Raw genomic sequence first — 25,699 nt, 5'->3', positions numbered from 1 at the left:
TCTGCAACACGCAAGACTCCAGCCCGACCCTCTGCACCCTCTGCCATCTAGGACTGCATTCCAGCTGCCTGGTTGAAGGCAGCAGGCAAGGGGAAAAGCTGGGGTGCGGGGCCATTCGAAAGAACGCCTCCTTTGTGGCTGCAAAGGGAAGGTAAGGCACTGTTTCTATGCCTTCCTCAAGAGCTGCCTTTGGGTTACCTCGGTCAGTGCTCACTTGGGGTTCTGGAATCAAAGGTTATTAGCTCATAATCACCTCATTCATGGCTGGCTGGGAGGTGTGCTGTGTGCATGTCTGACCGTGGGCACGAGGAACACCAGCCAAGTCTTTCTGGCTGCAGTTAAAAGGGCTCACCGGCCTCTCCCTGAAGGTGAAGTGCAAAGATGGGCTGGGGACTTTCAAGGGGAGTGGGAAGTATTAACTATTGGGGTGCTAGCCCCACTGTAAATGCATTAAAGCCAGCGTTATTTGTGTCTCTGGAATGGTGGATGGTGTCCGGCAAGGGCCAGAATAGCCTGGTTCTTCTTGCCCAGATGCAGAAGTGCAGACCCTGGAGAGCTGTACATTTTCTCATTTGCATGACTTCACAGAATGGGCGGGATGACAGAGCTCCCCTCACAGGGCCTGTGTGAGGATTGAGTTGCTGTATATTACGGCTCAAGACAGAGCTAACTCCCCAAGCAGAAAGCTGGGATGGCTTCTGAATAGATCGTAGGGCACAATGTCAGCACTTGAATGACCAACTCAAGTTTTTGATGACCAACCTCCTGAGAAAACTTGGGTGCCTTTCATGACTGTGAGCTTTCGTTTTCTCACCTGTAAAATGGGGGTAATGAGCCCGATCTCTCAAGCTTGCTGGGAGGATTAGATAGTCACCCTGGTAGAAGGTGCCCCGCCTTGGTGCCTGGCACACAGTAGGTGCTCAGAGAGAGCATGCACAGATGCAGTATCGGGTCTGTGAGGGCCTGCCTGAGGGAGGGGGGCACAGATCCTGGAGAGGGAAGACCTAAGGACTCAAGACAGCTGGCTTCAGGTGGCTAAAGAGCCCTGAGGGCCAGAGGCTGCATGTCTGTGCATTTCAGAATGACAGACCGAGGAGCATTGATAAGTGTTGCAACTAGAAGTATTTCAATCCAAAGTAAAGAGGAGCCCCAGCTGACTGACGGTCAGGCAGCGTGAGTAGGGTGGGTGCTCTATCACAGGATGTGTCCAAGCTTAGATTGGTCGGGAGGTCATGGAGGGGCTCCAAGTAATGGAGAGGAAGGAGGTTCCTGGGCTGGTTACTAAGGTTCCTTCTGTGATATATGATCCTGAGGTCAGCAGTGGTGACACTGTCTTGATTTCTTATCACTCTCAGTAGCCATGTGGCAGCCCTTGCTCTCTGCTGCTGTCCCCATCCCCTTCCATGCACCTGTCTCACTGCCCGTGGCCAGTGGCATCCATCCAACACTCTCTAGAACATGTCTCTTCTCTCTCTGCCCACAGGCAGTGGGCAATCCAGACCCCTGCACTTGGCAAAGGGGGCCCTCCATGCATAGACTGTGACCATCTCTCCAGCTACTTGTCCTGCTGCTAGACAAAGAATCAGTACTTAAGCCCATGTTTCTGGACACTGACACCCTTTCTGTTTCTGTTTCCACTGTATCATGACGTATTCCAAAGCATTCCAGTGTGGTCCCCACTCTAGTGCCACTCAGACGTGCTGTCATCCCCCACCCTTCATGGGCCGTGTGTCTGAGTGGGGTTGAGGGAGGTCCGCTTTCCTCATCTCTTGCTTTCTAAAGGCAGGACCTCTGGGCATGCTCCCCATGCCCACAGTGGCCCCCAGTGTCAGGGACTCAGGAACGGCTAAGCTCCTATAAGGCAGGGTTCTTGGGAAAGCCTTAGTTCCCTCAGTGAAGGGTTCTCCTCACAGTAAAGGCAGGAACTTGGGTGTTGGGGTCCCTAGTCTTGTCCTGTTCCCTCTCCTCACTCAGGCCCAGAACTCAGCAGCACCCAAACTGGAGGCAGCAAGCCCAGGGGAGCCCATGGCTTTCAGGCACCCCACTCTGCTGCCACAGGACACTCGGTCACATCAGGGGGCTGTGCTAGATATGGTGCACCATCCCCTCCAACTCACACAGCCCTGCAGGGCGGCCTGTCAGCCTCATCCGACAGAGAGATGGCGACTAAGGCTCAGAAAGGCCACATGATTGCCCTCAGCCAGGGTCTTGAGGGCCAATGTTGAGGAAAAGAGCTAGTTCAGGTGAGATCAATGAAGCACCTGGCCCAGGGCACAATATTTAAGGGAGTGCCCCAAAACTTGGCAATCAAGATAAGTATTATTTCAATGCAATATATGTAAAAATTGAAAGTAACGCAATAGACATTTTGCATTAAATTTGACCTTTTAAAATATTGCTTGGAGATATTATTCATCGTAATTGGTGAGTTTTTGGTTTTCCCGAGAATTGCCCCGATACCCAGTGAAATCGTTCATTTCCTTTCCCCTAGTCTTGGCCCTGGAGCCTGTGTCCTCCAGGTGGCTGTGGGGTGGGGACTGGAGAGGACTGAAGAGCTGAGGAGGGGACTTTAACCTCTGGCTTTGTGGGATGTGGGGTGAGTGGAGAGGGAGGAGGAACCCAGTCTGGAGCTGTACAGGGGGGACTGGCTCCAAATGTCTGAGAGACCCCTCTGACCTGGGATGCTGGAGGGATCAGGGAGCAAGCTGGCTCTTGACAGGCTGGGCTGTGAAGCAGAGGCAAAAGGGACCTGGGGGAGCCTCTTTGTCCCCCAGTCCCTGGAGCTCAGCAGACAGGAAGGACGCAGAGTCCAGTCTGAGATTGGGGAGCAGTGGATGGCTGGGATTTCTGCAGGGCTTTTGGGGAAGCTGAGGCCCAGGCGCCCCTCACTTTCCCCCCTCACACCTGCTCTGCTCCCTGCTGGTGTGGGAGGACCCCAGACCCTGACAAGGTACAGGTCAGGTGGGGGTGGGTGATGCGTGCAGGAAGTGCAGAGCCCCTCCTGTCAGCTCTGGGCCAGGGCTACAGTCAGCCTTCCTGGCTCCTGCATCATCTCAGGGCATTCTCCCACCACTTAGGAGGAAGGGTTCTGTGTCATCCTTCCTGCCTTGTGTGGTTGAGGAAACTGAGGCTCGGAGAAGAGCAGATGCCCAGACAGTAGGACAGGGCTGGGGCCCTGCCCAGGGCTTTCGTCTCTCTCAGTCCCCTTCCTGTCACTCTCTCAGGCTGCCAGGGAATTACAACACCCTCCCTGCTCCTGCCTGCCAGACCCCAAACTGTCACTGCCACCTTTCCCTCTTCTCCTAACTTTCCCAAAGTGAATATCATTATTAATATTATTTGCCTAATGAACATGTTGGCTGAATGACAGAAAACATGCAAACAGGTTTTGCCAAGGAAACTCTGTCTGATTAAAACTGCAGCCTGTCTAATTAGATGGAGATTTCTTCATTAGTTTCCCCATTTTGGATGCACCCACTCCCTCCCCCAGTTCCCTTCCCTGCACTTTCACCTCCCAGCTCCCACCCCTAACCCTGGAGGCCTTCTCCCCTTGCAATCCTGCTGCCCGCCTCCCCAAACCCTCCCACTGCCCGCACCCCTCTTCCCTAGGAGGCAGCTGATGGAAGGGCTGACCTGCTTTGGTCTGAAGCTGACCAGATGACAAGAGGACACTGCCCTGGGGGACAGGTGCTGGCCCACCTTGTAGGACTGAGAGCCTCCTGGGATCAAGGTCACACCTGAAGTCTGTTTAGAATGGGAGTGTACAGGTTGCTAAAAGTGTCTTCATTAAAAATCCCCATTGACAAACAAAGCAAAGCAAAACAAAATTTCCAAGTCCTCTCAATCAGATGCCATTGAAAGCAAAATGCACACTTAATAACAAAAGTAGGGTTAGGGAACATTTGTTGTGTACCTACTATGTGTCAGAACTTGCAAGTGTTTTCTTATCTCCATAGCAACCCTTCGAATGAAGTTATCACCATTTTGCAAATGAGAAAACTGAGGTTTAAAGGAGGTTGGCAAGGAGTAGAGAGTAGACACAGATCTAGCCCATTTCAGCTCCCATATACTGGTTTCTTCCTCTCAGGGGCTCCTTTGTGGTGTCCAGAAGCCCCTACCCTCCTTCCTCCTTTTCCCGTCTCTTCCTTTCTCCTAGCCAGTGCTCCAGAAAGCAGGAGGTGCTGCACCCTGGGTGTGGCTGGGCAAGGCCAGGGCAGTCTAGCAAGGTCCCAAGTTGAAGTTCATCAGAGCCTCAGGACGGGTTCCTTTAAGGGCCTCAGGAATGTGCTCTGGCATGAGAGGGGTGAGGGTGGAGGAGGAGGCATTAGACACATTATGACACCTGAGGTCAAGCAAAAGTAGGGGTACGGGTGCTTGGTTTGGAAAGAGCAGGCCAGTATTGGATTACTTGGAGGAGGCGAGATGGAACCCATCATCTTTTGTGTCTATCCCATGCCAGGGAACTGTGCAAGATACTTCACGTGCACACATGTCCACTCATTACTGCAAAGTGTTGTCATCTCCACAGTTTTCTTCTTTTTTCTTTTTCTTTCTGAGACGGAATCTTGCTCTGTCACCCAGGCTGGAGTGCAGTGGCACGATCTCAGCTCACTGCAACCTCTGCCTCCTGGGTTCAAGCAATTCTCCTGCCTCAGCCTCCTGAGTAGCTGGGATTACAGGTGCAAGCCACCAAGTGCGGCTATTTTTTATTTTTATTTTTTGTATTTTTAATAGAGATGGGGTTTCACCATGTTGGCCAGGCTGGTCTCGAACTCCTGACCTCGTGATCTGCCCACCTCAGTCTCCCAAAGTGCTGGGATTACAGGTATGAGCCACCATACCTGGCCCACTCCACCAGTATTTACAGTGTGACAGGAAATGGGTGCGTGGTAAGCAGGGCAGGAGTGCTCACTCCATGTGGAGCTGGCCAGCTCAGTGGCAGGACTTGGCTTCAGCTTCCTGCCCCCATGGCTGGGCCTTTCAACCCTCTCAGGGGTGTCCATCGCCCAGTTGCCCCACATCCATCCCTCAGGACCTTCTGTCCAGTCTCTTGAGACCCAGGACTGCTGTTACTGCCTGCCAGGACCTGCCAACTCCACCTCAATTCAATGATTCAAGAACCATTGAACTTGGGGAGGGCCAGGGGTGAGGAGGATGAAGAGAAGTGAGCTAAAGGGTACAAACATACATTAAGATAGAAGGAATAAATACAATTGATAGCAGAGTTGGATGACTCTGCTGAATGTATGTACCTGGGCGATAGGCACTCTGTACACCCTGACTTGATCGCTACACATTGTATACATGTAAAAACTTTCTCATGTAGCCCATACATTTACACACACACACAAGAATGGTTGAACTTACGGCAGAAGAGACGGCGTGTATACCCAGTAGTGGGATGGCTGGGTCATATGGTACATCTAGTTCTAGATCCTTGAGGAATCGCCATACTGTTTTCCATAATGGTTGAACTAGTTTACAATCCCACCAACAGTGTAAAAGTGTTCCTATTTCTCCACATCCTCTCCAACACCTGTTGTTTCCTGACTTCTTAATGATTGCCATTCTAACTGGTGTACACGTATGTTTATTGCGGCACTATTCACAATAGCAAAGACTTGGAATCAACCCAAATGTCCATCTGTGACAGACTGGATTAAGAAAATGTGGCACATATACACCATGGAATACTATGCAGCCATAAAAAAGGATGAGTTTGCGTCCTTTGTAGGGACATGGATGCAGCTGGAATCCATCATTCTTAGCAAACTATCACAAGAAGAGAAAACCAAACACCGCATGTTCTCACTCATAGGTGGGAACTGAACAATGAGATCACTTGGACTCGGGAAGGGGAACATCACCACTGGGGCCTATCATGGGGAGGGGGGAGGAGGGAGGATTGCATTGGGGAGTTATACATGATATAAACGTCATGCACATGTACCCTAGAACTTAAAGTATAATAAAAAAAAAAAAAAAAAACCTAAAAAAGAAGAGACGACGTGAGTGAGATGAGCTGCTCCTTCCCTCTCTACTCCTCCTACACCCCATCAACCCACAAATGATGGAGCAGAACAATTTGCCATCAAGGAAGCTCTGGCAGACTGTTCCCTGGGCACATCTAGTGAGACAGCAGGTTGCCAGGTGGGGCTGGGGGGAAAACGTGGGCACAGCTGGTTCATTAATAGAGGAGCTTGACTTGTCAATTCTGTGGTCCAGGTCATTGCAAAGCATCTTGGGTTGGGGCTTTGTGTCTGAGGATGGTGGGGCCGAAGACCTCAGCCCTTGCCCTCAGGGAACTTCTAGTCTAAGTGGAAAAACAAGCTTATTTCCTTTGACTTCCTCAACCCTCCTGTGAAAAGAGCCCTGGCCTTGAGTTTGAATCCCAGCTCTGCCATTTGTTAGTTCTGTGACCTTGGGTGCATGCCTTAATCTCTCTGAACCTCTGTTTCTTCATCAGTGAAATGCAGAAATGATAATGCCTCATAAGCTGGTTGCACAGATTGAATAACAATGTGAACAGAGTACCGAGTATAATCGCTGGTAAGTAGAACAACTCCATCCCAGTACTCAAAGTTCACAGGCACAGTTGTGGCGTTCTGAGCTCAGGGTTATGTCTTCATCCCTGTGGGTGGGAGGACACTGACTTTGACCTGCCACGGCTAAAGGTCCTTCCTGGAATCCCCAGCTTCCTTCCAGCTCTAACATGTTCCATGTGCCGGTTCTCCCACTGATGGGCCTTTGCCTTTAGGTGCTCCAAAAGTCCGAGTCCTCCTATGGGTCTGGCAATGTCTGGTGGCTTCCCAAAGCCTCACTGTGCTCTTCCAGCAAATGGACACAGGCCCAGCACTTCCAGAGGTGATTTGAGGCCTGTTGGCCAGTTTTGCCAGGAAGCCCAAGACGCAAAGGGAGCATAATCAGAGGTGGGGAGACAAGCCTCATTAGATAGCTCCAGCGCCGCGGGCTCTGTCACCACGGCAGCCAGCGCTCGCGCAGGCCAGGTGGTTTTTATTACCGAACTTGGAAAACTTTACAGCGGCACCAACAATGAATCTTTATTCTGTTGTTAATAGCGTGTCTCTTATTAGCATGTATCTTTTCCCCTTCTTAATAACCTTTAGTTTCCAAGCCGCATTTATAATTAAGTTATTAATCCCTTACTGGAATTTCTTGTTTTTCAGAAACAGCAAACCAGAGGTCCCGTCTGGCTGGCATGAATGGAAGGGCAAACGCTCTGACCAAATTACTCTGGGAATGTCATTCTCATTATTGGATCCTGACCCAGCAGTGTGCTGATAAGCTCTGGGCTGGAGACGCCCTATCTCAGAGGAGTTCCAAACCTGCTCAAGGCCTTTTCTTGCCCTCTGCGACTTTCCTGCCAAGCAATTAGCCTCCAGAGGTATCTGAGAGCGGGAGACTGGGAGGAACAGGGTCCCCAGGGGTTGCAGTGAGGAGGGCTGACAGGCTGGGGAGGCCCTCTGTTGTGCTTCCAGGGAAAGCCTGTCCAGAATGCCGTTGCCTTCTTTACCTTCGGTGTCAGAGTTGGGGTCCAGCCTGTATCGTGGAGAGTAGGAAGACCTTTGCTAGTTGAGCTCTGGGCTCCTGTTAGGGGTTGAATTATGTCCCTCACCACACTCCACATTCATATGTTGAAGCCCTAATCCCCAGTTCCTCAGAAACTGTATTTGGAGATAGAGTCTTTAAAGGGGTCATTAAATTAAAATGAGGTCACTGGGGTGGGTCCTTATCCAGTAAACCTGGTGTCCTTAGAAGAAGAGGAAATTGGAAGACAGACATGCACAGAAGAAAGACCAAGCGAAGACACAGTGAGAAGATGGCCAATGACAAGCCGAGTAACGGGGTCTCAGACACAGTGAGAAGATGGCCATCAATAAGCCAAGGACTGGGGTCTCAGAGGAAACCAACCCTGCTGACACTTTGATCTTGGGCTTTCAGCTTCCAGCACTGTGGCAAAATTCATTTCTTCTGTTTAGGCCACCCGATCTGTAAAATGTTGTCACAGTGACCCCTGAAGACTCAGACAGCTTCCTTCTCGCTCTGGTTCTCCCACAAGTGTGCTTTCAGGCGCTCCGAGGGCCCAGGTTGGGGGAAAGCCAGGTCTCCAGGCTCCTGGCCCAGGGCGTGTTTAGGAGGCAGGGCCTTATCTGACACAAGTATGAGGGGCAGAGAGGTTTTTCTTCTTCAGTCTCCACTAGGTCCTGGCCTCCATGGCTTCTGTAGGCAGGGACCTAGACAGGGCATTCACCAGAGACTTTGACAGGGAGTCCAGGCCCAGACCCCATCGGCAGAGCCGGGAGCCCTGTGCCAGCTTCGCAGGGAGCACCGGGGCCCAACACAGAGTCAAGAGCTGGCATCAGCACAGGTGCAAGGTGGGGTTGGGAAGGGCACGGCAGCTTAGGGGTCTGCAGTGCCAGGCATGAGTCACAGGTGGCCTGGTATGAGGTGGGTGGGCTGGCTTGAAGGTCTAGAAGATGGATAGACACCAGAGACTTGTAGTCCATGTCTCCTTCTTGCTGTCCCCTGGATGTCACCTCTCCTCTGCCTCCAGTGCTGAACTAACCCCCTTCATCTTTTACTTGGCACTCATCAGAGACTCATCATTGCTTTTGACGTGACTTGCCAGCAGCTGCTCTGTCTGCCTCTTCCTTCCTCTCCAGGATCATTTCGGACACTCTTCCTTCCTGACAACTAAACTTTTCACTGTTTCCCATCATAACATGTTATTTTATACTTCATTTACCTATCCGCTCACCTATCCATTTATCCACCCACCTACCCACCTATCCATCCACCCACCCACTCATCCATCCATCCATCCACTCATCCATCCAACCAGTCATCCATCCAGCAATCCATCCAGCAAATATTTACCTAGTGCCTGCCTTGGGCACCCATGCTGGACCCTGGTGCCATAGTGCTGAGACCAAGCCCAGCCCCTCCCACCATGAAGCTCACAGTCTAGCAGGGGAGCTAGACATCAGCCCATCCGATGACTTGCATCTAAAATTATAAACTGAGACATGCAATGAAGGGAAAAATCAGGGAGTGCTGAGCACAGAAAACCACGGGACTGATGGGGTTGGTGGTTGAGATGAGCTCCATGTGGAGGAGGGGACATGGTGTGGGCTGAGACCTGAACTGTGGGTCAGGTGAATCAAAAGAAAGGGAAGGAAGGGTGTTCTTGGCAGAAGGGACCACACGTGCGAAGTCCCTGACGTGGTTGGGAGCTGGAAGAAAGCCGAGTGACTGCAGCACAGAGTGAGAGGATGGCGGTGGTGTTGGGCTGGGAGCTCCCGGGGGTCACGTCTTCTTGTTTCTAGGGCAGTAACTGGTTCATGCTGAGAACTCAGCGGGAACTGAGGAAGGCATGAGTTTGTCACTAGTCATTCTTTGCAGGGGGATGGCAGTCTACTCAGGGACGCTTGCCGCACATCACAGCACAGCCCCCTCCCCCCGCCCCATTTACCATCTCTAAGGGGTGCTACTAAGGTCATCTGTCTCCTCTGGAGCCCAGAATCCCTTTGTTCCTCCCTCTTCCACTGTCCGTGTTTCGACAGGTTTTCCTCTAGGCTTTTTGGGTGCAGGTCACTCAGATTTCTGCAGGCCACCCTAGCCCAAGCAGTCACTTTGTTTCTCTGGCTCTGCCCTGCCTGTCAAATCTCCACACATGCTTTCTGGAGTTCTGTGGGTATGTCTGGTGCGTGCTCACAAGCCAGGCAGTTTGACACTGTGTAGCATCTGTCATGTTTTAGTGTTGCCTCTGGTGATGTCCATGTCTGAGACCTCAGATATCGAGGCGGGGTGAAAATGCCTCACCGTCACCTCCGCTGAGAGCAGCAACACCTCCAGGTGCCAAAGGGATGTGCAGCCAGCCAGCCACGAAGCTGCCATGTGGAGTTCTGCCAAGAAGGCTGAGAACACGCCTGTTCTCCATTCTACATGACAGTTGGTAACCCGGACACCAGAACAACTGGCTGACCACCGCTTGAAAACAGTGCCCAGTGTCCACCTGCAGCTCTCTCTCCTTCAGGCTTAGTCTGTGAATTTGGACTGGAGATCCAAATGTTGGAGGCAGGTGATGTAGGCTCCCCAGTACCCCACCCCTCTGGGGTGCACACACTCAGGGGGCTTCTCCCCCAAACCTTCATAGAAACCAGCACATGGAAATCATGACCCCATCTCACAAGATAACCAAGCAGGCTTAAAAATACCTAGACCCTTATATGAACACAGCTCAGATGCTGACTTCACTCTAGTATAGAGGGTATTTTAATTTTGTTTGAATTATAATCAATGTGTATTCCATGTTGAGTGCTTTTCTTTACATTGTAAGCATGTTCATATTATTACAGTCTTCATAAGCAGAATTCTTAGCAGCTCCTTGATAGTTCAGTAAGAGGATGTACCCCCTTACCTGAGCACTCCGCTATTGTTGGACATTTAGCTTATTTCCAGATTGTTGCTATTTTCAATGATGTGCATGGAACATCACCATATATTGGGCTATCAGTACATATTTTCAGAATAGGAATGACCAAGTTGGGAAGTATAAAAGAGTTTGATCCATTAAATTTAATTGCCATCCAACTAGTTTGTAGCAACTCATGTGTCCACCAATATTTTCCATGGGTAGATACCAGATCCTTAACTGTAATTGCCATAGGATCTGCCTGGCTGGATTACCTCTCTTCATAATGACAACAATGATTCTTGAAGCTCGGGGTTTAATAAAGAGCAAGGGAATTAGTTAAGGACTGAATGTAGACCATAGAATCAACTGCATAGAGTTTCTAACCAACCATTTAAACATACGTATAGATCTAAAATAACAAACTATATACAGCTATAGCGCCTGTGGGGATCTTGTGTCAACAGCACTCTCATCTCCTAGGATGCGTGAGTGAGGAAGAAATTCCTTACTTAGCCTGGTAAGGCGAGTCGCTACCAACTGCCCTGGAACCCCCTTCTGTCATCTGTCGGGGAATCACCTGCTGCTTCTCCATGCTCACCTTGGCCTGCATTCTGACTGATCCACACTGTAGCAGATGCTCCCTCACCTGTACTGGGAAAGGCCTGATAATGGCATAAGAGTTCTTACTCTAAAGTTGTGCAAAATCCACCCTTCAGGGGCAGGGCCTTCATCAGCTGCATTTCTGAAGCTTTGTTTACTTTTGTTCCTATTTGCTACTATTCAGACCTGCTGCAAAAGCTGTCCTCCAGTTTAGCAATTGTGTCTTCTGCAGGCCCCTGGTACAAAATGACCATCTCTCTCTCTCTCTTTCTCTCTCTCTCTCTCTCTTTTTTTTTTTTTTTGCATTTTGGTAGTCGGAGGTGTATGTGGACCTTCCCAGCTATTTACAGGAGGAGGAAATCTACTTCTTCTACACACATGGTACCCAAATTTATACTAAGCCGCTTTCTAGGTTGCTTAAGTGCACCCTCCCCCCGGCGCAGCAGCTCTGTGCCCTGCGTATGTATGGGGAGGGAGGTTTAACTCTTTCATGGTACACCTTCGTTATCTATGAACTAAGGTGATAACTTATACAGATGGTCCCCAACTTCTGCTGGTGCAACGGCATGACATTTTGACTTTATGATAGTGTGAAACAGTTGCAATTTTCATGTAGTGTACAGTATTCAATTCAATAAGTGACATGAGATATTCAGCACTTTATTATAAAATAGGCTTTGTGTTAGATGGCTTTGTCCAATGGTGGGCTAACATAAGCGTTCTGAGCAAGTTTAAGGTAGGCTATGCTAAGCCATGATGTTCAGTAGGTTGGGTGTATTAAATACATTTTAGAGTTATAATATTTTCAGCTTGCAGTGGGCTTATTGGAACATAACCTCATAACCCCATCATAAGTCAAGGAGCATCTGTACCTGGTTAATAGAAGAGGGACCGCCCCCGCCACAGGTGGCCATGTGCCTTTTTGAATGGGAAAATTCTTATGATGAATCCTGTTTAACACTAAAAAAGCAAAGCTATAATGGGGGAATGACAGGCTGAAAGACAAGGACCCAGATCACTCCATAGAGGCACATCTCATTTTGGGGCCATTTTTTGGTCATCCTTGGAGGTGATAGGAAAGGTCATAATTTCCTACTTGGTGGGTTACATCAGCGACCACAGGTACATGCCAAAGGCTCAGGACCAGGTGAGCAGTTTAGCATAGCGACTAATTCAGGCTGGAGTCAGGCTTCCTGGACTCAGGTCTTGGTTCCTCCACATGTAGCTGTTTGACTTTGGTAGAAGTCTGGGCTTCAGTTGGCTCATGTGTAATCTAGAATAACAATATCAACTTAATAATGCTGCAGAAATTAAATAAGACACTTAGTTCGTAAAGTGCTGAATGCAGAGCCTGGCATATAGTAGGGACCTAATAATTGCTGGCTATTACTGTAATTGTGAGCATTTTATTCTCAAAATCTCCTCTCCAACACTCCAGCAGTAATTACACACCAGGTACGGTGTCTTACAACTCACAGATGACTTTCACTCCATTAACCCTTTGGATTCTCATAATTATGGAGGAAGAGAGTTTTTTTTTTTTTTTTTTTTCTCTCCTGCTCTTGCTATATCATCCTCATCTCTAAAATGTGAACAGTTCCACCTCCCACCCTCCCTACCGGGTTGCAACAAGAATGCCACGACAAGGTCAATGTTAATTACATGATCAGGTCTATAGCATCATACAAATGGAAGTTATGTGAGCATTTGGAGCTGCCATTCGAGCCTGCACTTTTACAAAGCTAAGTATTTTATCTAACCCCATAATAAGTTTCACAGACACAAGCTGCTGCTGTCTTCCTCCGTGATCTTACACTTGTAGGGCACATGGCAGACCAAAACAAAGAGAAATGCTGTATTCAGGTAGACTTGGATTTCTTTCTCTGTGACTTTGAGCAAGTTACTGTATCTCTTTAAGATTCAGCTTCCTCTTCTTTAAAGTCAAGTGGTACCATCTATGTCACAGAGTTATTATACAATTTCATTGAAATAATTTAGATAAAATACCTGCCCATTTATTCAACAAATATTTACTGAGCACCTATTTTGTGCTAGAAATGACAATAGGCAGTAGGAATTGGGTGCTGAACAGAGATGGGGACCCTGTCCCCTTGAAGTGGAGGAAACATATCAGACCATATATAATTGAAGTGCTTTCTGCTGCCAGTAACACAAAACTTGACTCCAAACAGCTTCGATAATCCAGGTATTTAACATCTCATATAATATATTCAAAGGTAAGACTAGCCCGGGGTTGGGGAGTTCACCAGTTCCTCTATGCTATGAAGGCTAAATCTTTTCATCTTTCTGCTCTGCTGTCCTCAGCTTACCTATGTTTGTCTCCAGCCCGGTGTCCTCATGATCACAAGATGGCTGCTGAAGCTCCAGGTTGGCATCCTCACATGGCAAGGGTAAAAAACCAGCCATGCAAAGGACCTTTCTTGATGTCCATTTTTCATTTGCCTTAAAGTGAAATTCACACGACATAAAAGGAATCATTTTAAAGTGTACAATTTGGAGACATTTGGTACACTCACAATATTATGCAACCACCACTTGTATCAAGGTCCAAAACATTTGTATCACCCTAAAAGGAAATTCCTAAGAAACCTTTCCCAGAAGCTCAGAAGATGTGCTCTTAAGTCTCATCAACCCAAATTGAGTCACATGATCGTTCTTAAACCAGTCACTGGCAAGGAGTGTGGGATTATTATGATTGGCCAGTCAAAAATCCTTTCTGCCCAGCAGCCCTTGAAGCCCAAAACTACTGTATTCCTATAAAAATGAATAATGAGATTGTCAGCACAGGGTGAAGCAAATAATAGATACCTAACGTATGCATCTCTCACATATTAATGCATGTTAGATGAGCAGGCAGAGCACACTCCAGCCTGCCAAAATGAAAAAATAAAATGTAACCAAAACAGCCCCTCCAAGCCTATCCTCAGTTAATTTTCAGTGCTTGGAGAAGGCATCTTTGCCATGAAAGAACAGCACACACTGTTTCGGAGATGGCAGAGGAATCCGCATCTGGAGCCTGGATGTCTTGCCAGCCTCTCATGAATTAGCCAATTACACTGCTTTTCTGATCTTTTTCACTACCCTAAACCCACTGCTCTTCTATTCTTTTTAAAAAATGTTACTCAGAAACAGTAGACCATATTATGCATTTTGAGACACCTGTTTGCAATCACATTTCCTTTTATGGAACTATTTTGAAGCTTGTTTACAGGCGCTACCTAGAAAGCCAAGATGGTATAGCTAACACCTGCACAAAACCTTTCCCACACTTAATCTTAAAGGGTGCGCTTCCCTTTCTTCTTTGCATTATGGTGACTTGTGAGAATGGTGCACTGTCCTTACTTGTCTGACAGCGCCTCAGGTGCAAGGAACATTCCAGATTATCCCTACTGCTCCTACCAGGATAAATGACTAATTAAGTTGGCACCTCCCCTCCTATCTCTCCAGGGGTCAAGCGGCCCCTGGTTGCTCCAGGCAACAGGATGTGCTAGAGAGTCCCATCACATGGAAGCAAAAGCAATAGCTTAGTGAAACAGGGACGGTGACTCATCTCTCATTTCAGAGGCTGATGTATTCATTCACTTAGCAAATATCAGTGGAGGTAAAAAATGTGCCCAACACTGTGCTAGGCACCAGGCACACAACAGTGCTGCATGGACCCTGCCTCCCTGGAGCATAAAGTCCATACTAGTCGAACAACCTTCCAAATATACAACTACACACTGTGGGAAATCCGTATGTTTGCAGCATTCAACTGGCCCAGTCCATTACCAAGAAAAACAACAATAGGAGAGATAATGAAGAGTCTCACTGTCAGACAATTGCAAATGCACACAGAATCCAGATAAGGGGCCAATTGGCCATGACTCCTCCCATTAGCCCTTTTCATGTGCCTTCGAGGCTGCCTCCAAGGAAGTTCAGACTTTCCATCTCAGTTCAGACTTTTTCTTCTCAGTTCAGACTTTCCTTTTGAGTGGTAGTCTTTTGCTAGTAGCTCATTTGCAAATATCTCTTTTCATAGCTGCATAAGCACGTAATAAAGTGATTGTAGTAAAATCTTAATGGTAGAATCAGAGTTAAGGGTAGGCAAACCATGTCTTAAAAGGCCAGATAGTAAATAGCTCCCACATTTTGCAGGCTGTATGGTCTCTGTTGCAACCACACAACTCTGCAGTTGCATGATGAAAGCAGCCATAGACAATTCATAAACAAATGGGCCTGGCTGTTTCCAATGAGATTCTATTTATGGACACTTCTATTTGAATTTCATGTAATATTCACATGCCACAAAATATCATTCTTCTATAGATTTCTTTTCTTCAACCACTTAAAAACCATTTAAGAATCATTCTTGGCTTGCAGACCATACAAAAGTAGGTGGTGGGCGGGATTTGGCTGACGAACCACAGTTTGCCTGTCCATGATCCGACTGGTGGAGATGTGGGTATTTCTTTCAGTTCTTCGAGGTTTTTGAAATTTTCCATATAAAATGTTGGGAAGTTGTCTTTTCTAAGTCCATGGCTTGTCTTTTAGCTTTGTTTTAATGTTTCATTTTTAAAAAAATAATTTTGGGGGGAGCATGCTGAAGTACTTTATTTGTAGCTAACTAAACTTGCTAACTTTTTCCTTTGTGATTTGTAACTTTGCATCACCTAGCTATGCTCCTATATTTTCTGTAATCCAGCCGGAATTTACCTGTGTGTGTAATAAGAGCTCAGAGCAGAACCGTCCCGTTTCCACGAGGACACTCAGTCATGGTGCGCCCTTCGTTACTGGTTGGTCCTTTCCTGCTGATGGGGAAGTTTGTCTCAGCCACCTGCCAGGCGCTCTGCATGGATAGATGTGACTCCGGGCTGCCTCCCTGTCCCTTTGTCCATTCCGGGGACACTTCTCTTTGTTCCTGTCTCCTCGCCGGGGATGGCGACAGCCTTCCTGCCTCTGGTCGGGAGTCCTCATGGTCTGCCCTGAGAGGGTCTCAGCTTTCTAGGTCTCAGACGCTTCAGGGAAGAACTTGGTTATGCAAAGCTTTTTGTATATCATCACTTTGCTGCTGTATTAAGCTGATGCAGAGACTGTCCTGACTTTACCTTGTCTAACCAGTACCCCTCCCCACCAGGGGCAAAGAGGAGGAAATAAAAGCAGGGGTTCAGATGGGAAAAGGAAGCTCTGGCCTTTCCACAGAAAAAAGCCAGCAGGGAGCCCCCTGCCCCCGCTCCCCGCCCCTTGCAGGCCATATGGAGCTATAGGGACTGTCCTGCACCTCCTACCTTCCCTATGGAGGCTCCCAGGCAGGTTGCTTTCCTTGGGCCCCAATCTCCTCACCTGTGAAAGGGAGGGATGGGCCTGGGCTTCTTAGTTCTCAGAGCCCACCAGCATTCGGCCTGACTCATTGAGGACCGTCCCTTTAAGCCACTGGCCTCCTCACAGTCTCCGCAGGGTTTCTCCTGCCTCAAACCTCCCTCCTCAGGGCACAAAGTCAAGCATGACAGGCCTCTGTGGTGGGAACGACCCTGTCTTTGGTTTCCTGGCCTCTCTGCCATCCCTTTGTCCTCTTGAATTCAAAGCCCCTTCTCCCATCCTCTCCTCACCCCTCGGTTTCTCCAGCAGCTCCCACATTCGTTCAGTTTATCCCCTCTCCACTGCCCCCCACTGACTGAGGACTGTCGGGATACAGGCAGGACCCTGATCTTGGGGTCCCAACTCTGCCATGAAAGTGCCCTGTAACCTGGGAGAGACACTTCCCTTCTGCAGGCTTGTTTCTCCGTTTTTCTTCTGGTAAAATACATTTTTATCCAGATAATGTAAAATTTCAGCCTACAATTCCAGCCCCGAAAAAGTCCTCATTGCTAACCTGAGCTCAGAGCAGCCCCTCATCTTGGCCAGCCTCCTTCACCATCGCTGCATCCCCTTGGCTTGCCCCTGAATTAAAACAGGTGTCTGAGCTCCTGAAAACATCCTGGCAGAGTCCAGCTGTAACACGGGAAGGGAGGCAGCCACCTCCATGGCGGGGGGACCCATCTCTTTATCCTGTTCCCTGCACCTTCCATTTAATTAGGTGGTGGGATCTCCGTTGCCAAACCCAGCCCCTCCAGCTGCCAGACTCATGGAAACTCTGCTTTGCAATCGCAAAAGGAATATTAAAAGGGAGGGCCACTCACAGCCTGGGAGCTCCTGGGGGCTGCCTGCCACCTCCCTGGCTTAGCTCCCTGTTCAAGGACCCCCATCCTCACTCACTGGTTGCCTTCCCCTGAGCACCCGCATGGTCCCACCCCACGTCTTGGTTCCCTAGTGGAGTGGTCATCCCCCACGTGGGAGGGGGTCTTCTCGTAAGAGTTTTGGGACAGGGCCCAGCTAATCCTCTTCTTGGATGGAATCGGAGGATTTGAGTCTTTGATGCAATTCTTTCTGGGAGGAGGAAGGGAGGGGAAGCTGTGATGCTGAATGGGACAGAAAATGGCCCAAGCAGGCCTAGTGCAGACCCCAGAGGGGAGCACTGTTGGATGACCCAGTCAGAGCAAGGGAGGGGACGCCTGCTCCTGGGGTTTTTTTCAGTGTTAGACTCAGTAGTTTTCAAAAGATAGAAACTGGAAGAGTCATTGAGGTGTGATTAAGACGGACCTGGATTCACTTCCTGCTGTACACGTAATGAGTTGTAAGACTTTGGGGTCTGTGATTTAGCAGCACTAAGCCTCGGTTTTCTCATCTGTGAAGTGGGGATAAGAAGCGTGTCCACCTTGCAGGGCTGCTGCGAGGGTTAGAATGAGAAAGCCTCTGTGCAACATTATCATCACGTGTTAATTCTGGTTTCTTTTGACTTGTGTTTCCAACCTTACAGTAGGTGCTCTAGGTGCCCTGTGAGGAACAATGAGAATGGCATGCTTTTGAGATCCTTAAGAGGAAAAAGAGTGGAGTTGGCCTGTGCAGGGATGGGATTTCAGTGGGTGGGTCCCCAGGTAGTGACTGTTCTCACCCAGCCCCACCATGGCATGACTCCAGAAGGTGTAGCCCTGGGAAGACTCGAGGAGGCTGGCGCTTGCTTGGCAGCTGCCTGCCTAGCAAAGACCCTATACCCTTCATGCAGCCTAGAGGTGGGGAATGGCTGGGAGCCTGGGGATCTTAGGAGTTCACCCAGAACAGTCCCTGATGGCCTGGCCTCGAAGGCCCCTCCTTCAGTTCTGGACACACATGAGCTGCAGGAACCTAAAGTTCCCCAGTTGGGTGGGGATAAGGGATGGGATAGCAAGAATAACTGATAAAATTCCTCACCACACTGGAATGATGAACCACAGACTCAGATTTAAGATGATGCAAATAAAGAAGTGTGTTTCTTATACGTCGGCATTTAGGGACTCAGATTCCTGTTAGCCCGGGTGGAAAGTATTTATTAGCAAGCCCAGAACGAAGTAAATTTTCAGTATATGAGAGTAATTCTTGGGGTTCCTCTGCAGAATGGGATATCACAGGGTTGATATGAGGGGTAAGGAAGCTGTTTATTTATTTTCAGTGCTTGGAACAGCCTGGTACATAAATAGCACCGTGGAAGTATTTGCTATCAATCTCTAATTGTTTAATTTCAGCTTACTTCCTCCTTGTACAGGAAGAGTCCAAGGACTGGAGGGCTTGTTTTGCTGAGGTTGAACAAGGGTATGTGCTGAGGGACCTGTGGTGTCCCCACCACCACATTGGCAATGCCACTGTTCCAGATTAATCTACTGCATGGCACTGGTGGAAGGTCAATAAGCATCTTTGGGCAGCTGTCCACCTACCTGGGGAGCAGAAAGAATTCAGTGGAACCGGGGATGATTTTAAATAGGATGAATTTTTCCTCTGAAAACAGGATGAATTTGTCCTCCGAGGTGGTCGTGGCTTGACCTCACGTAGGCTACGGGGAGGGAGCAGAGGGTTTCATATGCCTTTCCCATATGCTGTCATCTGTTAGAGCTCAGAGGGGGCAAGTGACCTGAGCCAGGTGGTGACCTGAATCAGCACCAGCCAGGGTGAGACTTAGGATGATGAAGAGCACTGGAGGCGAGCGAGGGACCACCCTGCCTGTGTGCAAAGATGCCGAGAAGTCCAGAGAGGTGGCATTCAGGCAAAATGGAGACACAATCTGAGAGTTAAAACCCTTCGAGTGAACCACAACCAGTTTGGAGCCTGGAGGGGAGCAGGTGTGGCAGGGGGACTAAGGTGTGAGCAGGTAGCGTCTATATGTGAGTCAGGCTGCTAGGACAAAGCCAGTCTGGCGATTCTAAAAGAGACCAGATGCAGGCAGGGCCAGCCCTTGGGAAACAGTCCTTACTCTCTCCCAGCTCTGCGTCCTGGGCCCCTCCAAGGCTCAGCTGACTCAGCCAAGTCTGTGTCCCTTCTTAGAGCCTAACTCTGTTCCCCAGCCCTCCCGCCCAATGACACTTCCTAGGACTCATTGCCCAGGAATCCTGCTCAGTCACTGCATTGCCTGGCTCTGACCTGGGATTTCACAGATCAGTGACATTCAAAATGCAATATAGTGGGACACCAGCGTAAGGGGCCAACCATTTCCTTTGCCAAGTAAGCTCATTTTCAAAACCTCATTATTCCCATTGTTCTATAAATAAGGGGATTCTTTTTTTACTATCTGAATATTGGAAAGACATAACCTTGGAGTTGTCCTTGACGACCCTTCTCTCCCACCCACATCCAGCCTCTCAGCAGGTCCCAGCTGCTCTGCCCAGACTGCGTCCAGGTTTGGTTGGGATGCTCTTTAAGAAAAAGAATGTCAAATGCCAAAGAGAAAATTAGATATGAGACTGAGTAGTAGAGTAAGAAATCACAACACATCACAAATCACATTTTAAAAAGCTGGTGAAAACACAAACATGACAAAATCCAGGAAAAAAAAACCCTCACAATATTTCATTGTGTTCACTGATATGCTTACAAGACACTTTTTTCTTGTATTTTTGACTGCATAGTTTTTGATTCTTCTTATGTCAATAATTTTGTGTTTCTTTAAAGAGAGAACAGAAGGCCAGTTCTGTCTTCCTTCTGGTATTGGCCATGGCATTTTGTTTTACATTATTGATCATTTGGAGAACTTTTCTTTCAGCTTCATAACTCATTGCTCTTAGGCAATGTAAATTTTAAGACTGGTGCCAAATTTGGGAAACGCTCTATCAAATTTTCTTCCTATATGAGCTGTCAGTGCATCCAAAATTGTATGCAAAGGATTATGGAGTGCATTCCAGATAGGAAAGAACTTCTGTTTTGGTCAGACAGCGATGAGAACCAGATCCCCCACTTAGAAGTATACACAGCTGATGACAGGAAGAATTTTCCTTAGACAAGCTTCCTGCTCATTACATTCAAACCTTGTTTCTCGCCTACCAGATTTGAATGTAATGAGCAGGGAGCCCATCTAAGGAAAACTCGTCCTGATCTTTCTGATCCACAAACAAAATTTGGTTTTATCGAAAACTTCCTGCATTCTTCTTGCTTCTCTCACTCAGTTGCAGGCTGCAGCGAAAGTAGACTTCCTTGATGAGTCGGGGAAGTGGATGACATCCCCGAGCCCCTGGTGACTAACCCTGGCATGCTGCAGTATCTTTTCAAGATGATTGCCTTCAACAAGGGAGAAAAAAATTCTTCCCTGTGGAATTCTGAGCACAACGAAGACTGGCTGAGGGGAGAGTCTGCAGAGGGACAGGCTTTGCCCCCTGGCCTGCCTATCCCCACTGACTCTGCCCTGAGCAGCTCTGCCTGCTCCAGCCCTGCTGTCGAAAGGGTCACAGGGATTCTCCCAAGAACTTGCCCCATGCCTGGATGAGAAGACTCAGCAATCCCTGATGATGTGGCCATGAGTCCATAGCCTAAGGTACAGTCTCTCTCCACCTCCACCCCCAAATTTTGGAGAGTGATTTTCAGATCTCTTCTTTTCTCTAAAAAGTAATAATAAGTCATTCTCACTTGGGGAAAAATGATTAAATTTCAAATTACTCTGCTTGCCAGATAAGATTGAAATCTCTGGATCCCAGCAGGCTGGAGACCTGTTTTGCACACAGGAAGCTCCAACAGCAACTGATTTGCCACGTAGCAGGTTGACTGAAATGGAGCAGCGTGTTTAAAACTGCATTAAGGGTGGCAAACACGGTAATGAGGGCATTTGTTATACTGTAAGGAGGTTTCCAGAACATGGAAATTACCAACATGGCGATTATGATTGTGAACTCGGTGAGGGAAATCAAATCCATCCACCGCCCCTCTTCTCCTCCCATTAAAAGGCAGAGAGTGAATAGGAACAAGAGGCCTTTCAGGGTCTTTGGGAGGGAGGAGTCCTGGAAAGTTATTAAACACTTTAATAATGCGGGGAGTTGTGGCTTCAGCTCAGGTTTGTGGGTACTTTGATCAAATCCAGCCTCACAGCAGGGCCTGGTTCCCCAGGGAGACCCAGGGGAGAAAAACCAGAAGGCAGGAAAAGGCTGGCTGAGACCAGCCTCAGATTTCAAAGCTCCGTGCAGAGTACGCATTGTAACTGGCTGGTGGTTCCAGTTTTCTTCCAAATGGCTTGAGGGCAGGGCCCAGTGTCTCTTTGCCGTTCAGACTTGTCACCAAACTCAGACTGGAAGCAAGTGTGTGTGTGTGTGTGTGTGTGTGTGCATATGTGCAGAGGACATGCCAAAATCTAATGATGGGTATACATTGTTGACAGTTACGTACAGACAAGCCTGTGTGTGGTGTCCCCGCTCATACTTGAAAAGGCATCATTCCCAGAGTTGGTAAGGTTGACATCTAATCACCACAGCCACTCAGCTTAATGTACTTAGCACCTTTGAGCCTCAGTTTCCCCATCTTTAACCTTACATCCCCTCCTCAGGAAAGCCTTCCTGATCACCCACACTAGTGAAGGTCCCCTGATAAGAATCCTGCACCTCCCTTTAAATGGTGTTCCTCACTCACACCCATCTTTCCTGAGCAGCAGCAAGCTCCATGAGGCTGGCACCACACAGGACCAGCCTCAGTACAGATTTGAGTAAGTCCCCCATCTCAAAAAGCTACTCTTATTCAAAACATTTAATTTTAGGCTGGAGAGAGTCTGTTTCAGTGAATTGATAACCACAATATGCATTGATGACAGCACAGACACGATGGCACTTTTCGTTATGCCCCTGTACTTTGCATCAGGACTGGAGCCCTCTAACATTTACAGGGCCAGGAGCAAGAAGGTAAACGGACATCCCAGCCCATGCTGGCTGCACCCCACTTTCATGCCTGTGGATATTCCCATCTATAATCCACCTCCCCCCACAAACAACCACCCCTCGAGTTACCCCTTGGGCCCAGGGCCTGCAGTCATTGGTGGTGTGGTCAGACCTCAGGGAGAGAGATACAGAAGAAGACTCACTCAGGCCCAGGAAGCATGATTTGGGGGTCCTAGACTCCAGCTTGTGATCTAGAAGGAAAAGCCATCAGCTCGGAGTGAGCAGGGCCCCTTTACCCATGAATTCGTGATCCCCTTCCCCAGTGCACTTCTATGCAGTGCAATGATGATCCTGGCTTCCCCTTTATCTGTATATCCTGTGGACTCCTTCCCCCCAGGGTGCAGAGTGGCCAGAGGTGCCCCTGGCTCCCCCTTTACCCGTGGATCCTGTGGACTCCTTACCGCCAAGGTGCGGTATGGCCAGAGGTGGCCCTGGCTCCTGTTGCCCAGGTCTCAGGGTGGTGCAGACTTGAGCGCAGGGAAGGACACCATTCCTTCCACATCATTCAATCTGAAAATGAACTGTGGAGCCCAGCAGCTTCATATTGGCTGGTCATCCCTTTGGATTGAGCATTGGCCTTACAAAATTTCTCTTTTCAAATGCAGCTCTCTCCTGCTGTCCTCCCCATCCCTCTTCTGCCATGCAGGGAGTGGGACAATACACCAGGCCCATTTCTGGCATTGAGGATGGAACCGGGGCAGATGGGAGGTTTAAGGACAAAGGAGAAAACGTGTTGTTTGGTTTTTTTTTGTTTTTTGTTTTTTTTTTGCTTAGCATCCACCCTAACTATGAGTTGAGCGTTTTAGGAGTGGCTTGGGTGGCCAGTGTTGGGGAGTGTAACAGAGCCAACGGGCCACGGAATTTCAGAGCATCTTGTGGGGGAAGCCGAGTGACACACCAGGCAGGGGCAGCCACTCTGCAGTTTCACTCAGATCGTGGCTGAGACCCCAGCCCTCACCTTCCAGAGCCTGCAGTTGTGAAGATACGTTCATTCTAAATGTGTCTCTATATCTAGACACATCTAAATATGCTTAGCATTTGACCTGCACATAAGGGGAGTTCAAAAAAATGCCTACTAAACAGAGAAATAAACAAATGCAAACGTGAGGCTGAGGCTGAGGCTGGCTCCCAGCATTGCTGATCCTCGGCCCACCATGTGTCTCGTCTTCTAGGCAGGGCTTATGTTCCAAACCAGCCTGGCATCCTCACATGTGGGACCCTCAGCCACAACCCAGCTTCCTGTTGTAAAGATAAAAGGCCATTTAACATTTCCGTAAATTGCACTTAGGCTCTGGATCAAAGGGCCCCGCTGGGACTGCTATTTCAAACCTCAGTTCTCTTAGGGAGGAGCTCCCCGAGCCAGGGTGGTCGATACTGACAGAGGGAAGCCTCTGCTGCCTGTGGAGATGCTTAGGCAGACTTACGAGGCCCCTGCCCCCCAGGGGCTTATCCCAAGGGGTTGGCCACCCCAAGTCCATTAGAAGTGCAGATGAGGAGAGGAGAGTCTCTGAAGGCCACCATGCAGGTGTCAGGGAACGAAGGCAGCCAGAGCAGCAATGAAGGACACACAGCATACTGCCCAGGAGCAGTCCTTGAGTTGCAAACCACACCACAGAACAGCTTGGGACTGGATGAGGCAGGGTCCTTGCTGGAGAGATGGCAGGAAACTCCTGGGAGGGCCCATGGCTGCGGAACCAGTCTGAGAAACAGAATGAGAGCCAAGCTAGGCTGGTCCTGGAGCTCCAGGCCAGGGGAGCTGTGGAGAGGGATGTTCTTGGACCTGCCCCTACACTCCTACTTCTCACTGGGCTCCAGTGGCAAAGCCCTGGGAGGGGTGGGAGCTGGGCTCAGCCTGGGGCCTAGGCCTGCCCCTAGCTGGGGTAAGCAACACCTCTCTCAAGAGCCCCTCTGAGCCTGCACCAGATGGAGAGCCTGGGGGCACTGGGCAAGAAAGGCGTTCTCTGGGCAGCGAGGAGATCAGTATGGGCAGGACTCAGGCAGGGCCTCTTGCTGAGGGCTTAGCCTCTTGCTGGGCAGTTGGTGTCTTGAGATGGGCTCCAAATGGAAAAAAGCATAAGTACCTCCTCCTTTATGGTTTTATGAGCAAATGTGTGATTTCCCCCACTGTTGTTTTGGGGACGGTTGAAAGCCTGCTTCCATGTAACCCCACACACCCAGTTTTTCACTACTTTACCCCTCTCCAAGTCTTTTTCACCTTCTCTTTCCCCTGGAAAAGTGGAACAAATCAGGCAGGTGGGCGATGGGATTTTATGCACCCAAGTAGGCCAAAATAGAAAAACTATAAAGGCCAAGTAGTCTTCAACTCTAGGTACCCAGAGGATTCCCTTACTGTAGAATAGCACCCAGTTAGCTGGTGTGTAGGTGCTCACACCCGTGGTCTCAGCTCTCAGAGGCTCAGGGAGGAAGATCGCTTGAGCCCTGGAGTTTGAGGCTGCAGTGAGCCGTGATTGCGCCACTGCACTCAAGCCTGGGTGACAGAGTGAGACCTCATTTCTGTTTTTAAGACAAAATATTTTAAAGAAAAAATAAATGGCACCCAGGACTCCCTAATTGTTGCTTGTTAGAACAGGAAAGCGCAACGTTTTAGAATGATTTTCATATGAAATGGTTAATACTTTTAATAATATATAGTTCTTAAATTGAGAACCTTAAATTTGCTGGAAATAAACTTTTTGGAGTCCCTCTTGGATCTCCAGGCCAGCAGGCATTCACTTTTTTTTTTTTTTTTAGATGGATTTTCACTCTTCTTGCCCAGGCTGGAGTACAGTGGCATGATCTGGGCTCACTGCAACCTGTACCGCTCAGGTTCAAGTGATTCTGCTGCCTCAGCTTCCTAAGTAGCTGGGATTATAGGCAAGCGCGACCACGCTGGGCTAATTTTTGTATTTTTAGTAAAGATGGGGTTTCACCATGTTGGCCAGGCTGGTCTTAAACTCCTGACCTTAAGTGATCTGCCCACCTCTGCCTCCCAAAATGCTGGGATTACAGGCTTGAGCCACCACACCCGGCCTCACATCTACTCTTACCAACAGAGACACACAACTGGGGCCAGGAGAGTGGGGATAGAGTCTCCCTTTGTTCTTTCCATCAGGTCAAGAGTTGTCATTGGAAGAGCACCAGACAGGAGATTGAGTGGATCTGAAGACTAATGTCAGCCCTGTCAGTAAGAGCTGTGGGACACGGGGCAAGTTACTTCAACAAACCCTGGCCAGCCTGAGAGGAGAAGGGGATGGAAAACACTTGGAGTTAGTTCTGAGAATTAAATGAGATCCTATAGGTAAAACCCCTACCACAAGGCCTGGTGTAGAGAAGGTACCCAGTGAGGTTAATTGAATGGAAAGGTGGGGGAAAAGGAAAAGGGTGGGCTGGTGGATCCCTGCATGGT

At 48.8% G+C, this 25,699-nt stretch overlaps 1 long non-coding RNA gene across 3 annotated transcripts; it reads left to right on the top strand.

Annotated features, from left to right (window-relative positions):
* The first annotated feature begins 274 nt into the window (after positions 1–274).
* On the top strand, positions 275–25,699 carry LOC117071602. Of its 3 annotated transcripts, XR_004432376.1 has the most exons (6): positions 275–368; positions 6,467–6,549; positions 7,188–7,405; positions 20,551–20,909; positions 22,116–22,257; positions 25,406–25,699. It is a non-coding gene; the product is annotated as an uncharacterized LOC117071602 (long non-coding RNA). The 3 variants fall into 3 exon arrangements; XR_004432378.1 differs by lacking the exon at positions 22,116–22,257 and having other exon boundaries at positions 25,406–25,695; XR_004432377.1 differs by lacking the exons at positions 22,116–22,257; positions 25,406–25,699 and adding an exon at positions 21,044–21,331.

Source organism: Trachypithecus francoisi, unplaced genomic scaffold, assembly GCF_009764315.1.
Source record: "Trachypithecus francoisi isolate TF-2019V2 unplaced genomic scaffold, Tfra_2.0 Lachesis_group3, whole genome shotgun sequence".
Lineage (NCBI taxonomy): Eukaryota > Metazoa > Chordata > Mammalia > Primates > Cercopithecidae > Trachypithecus > Trachypithecus francoisi.
This window is presented reverse-complemented; position numbering and strand designations above follow the sequence as displayed.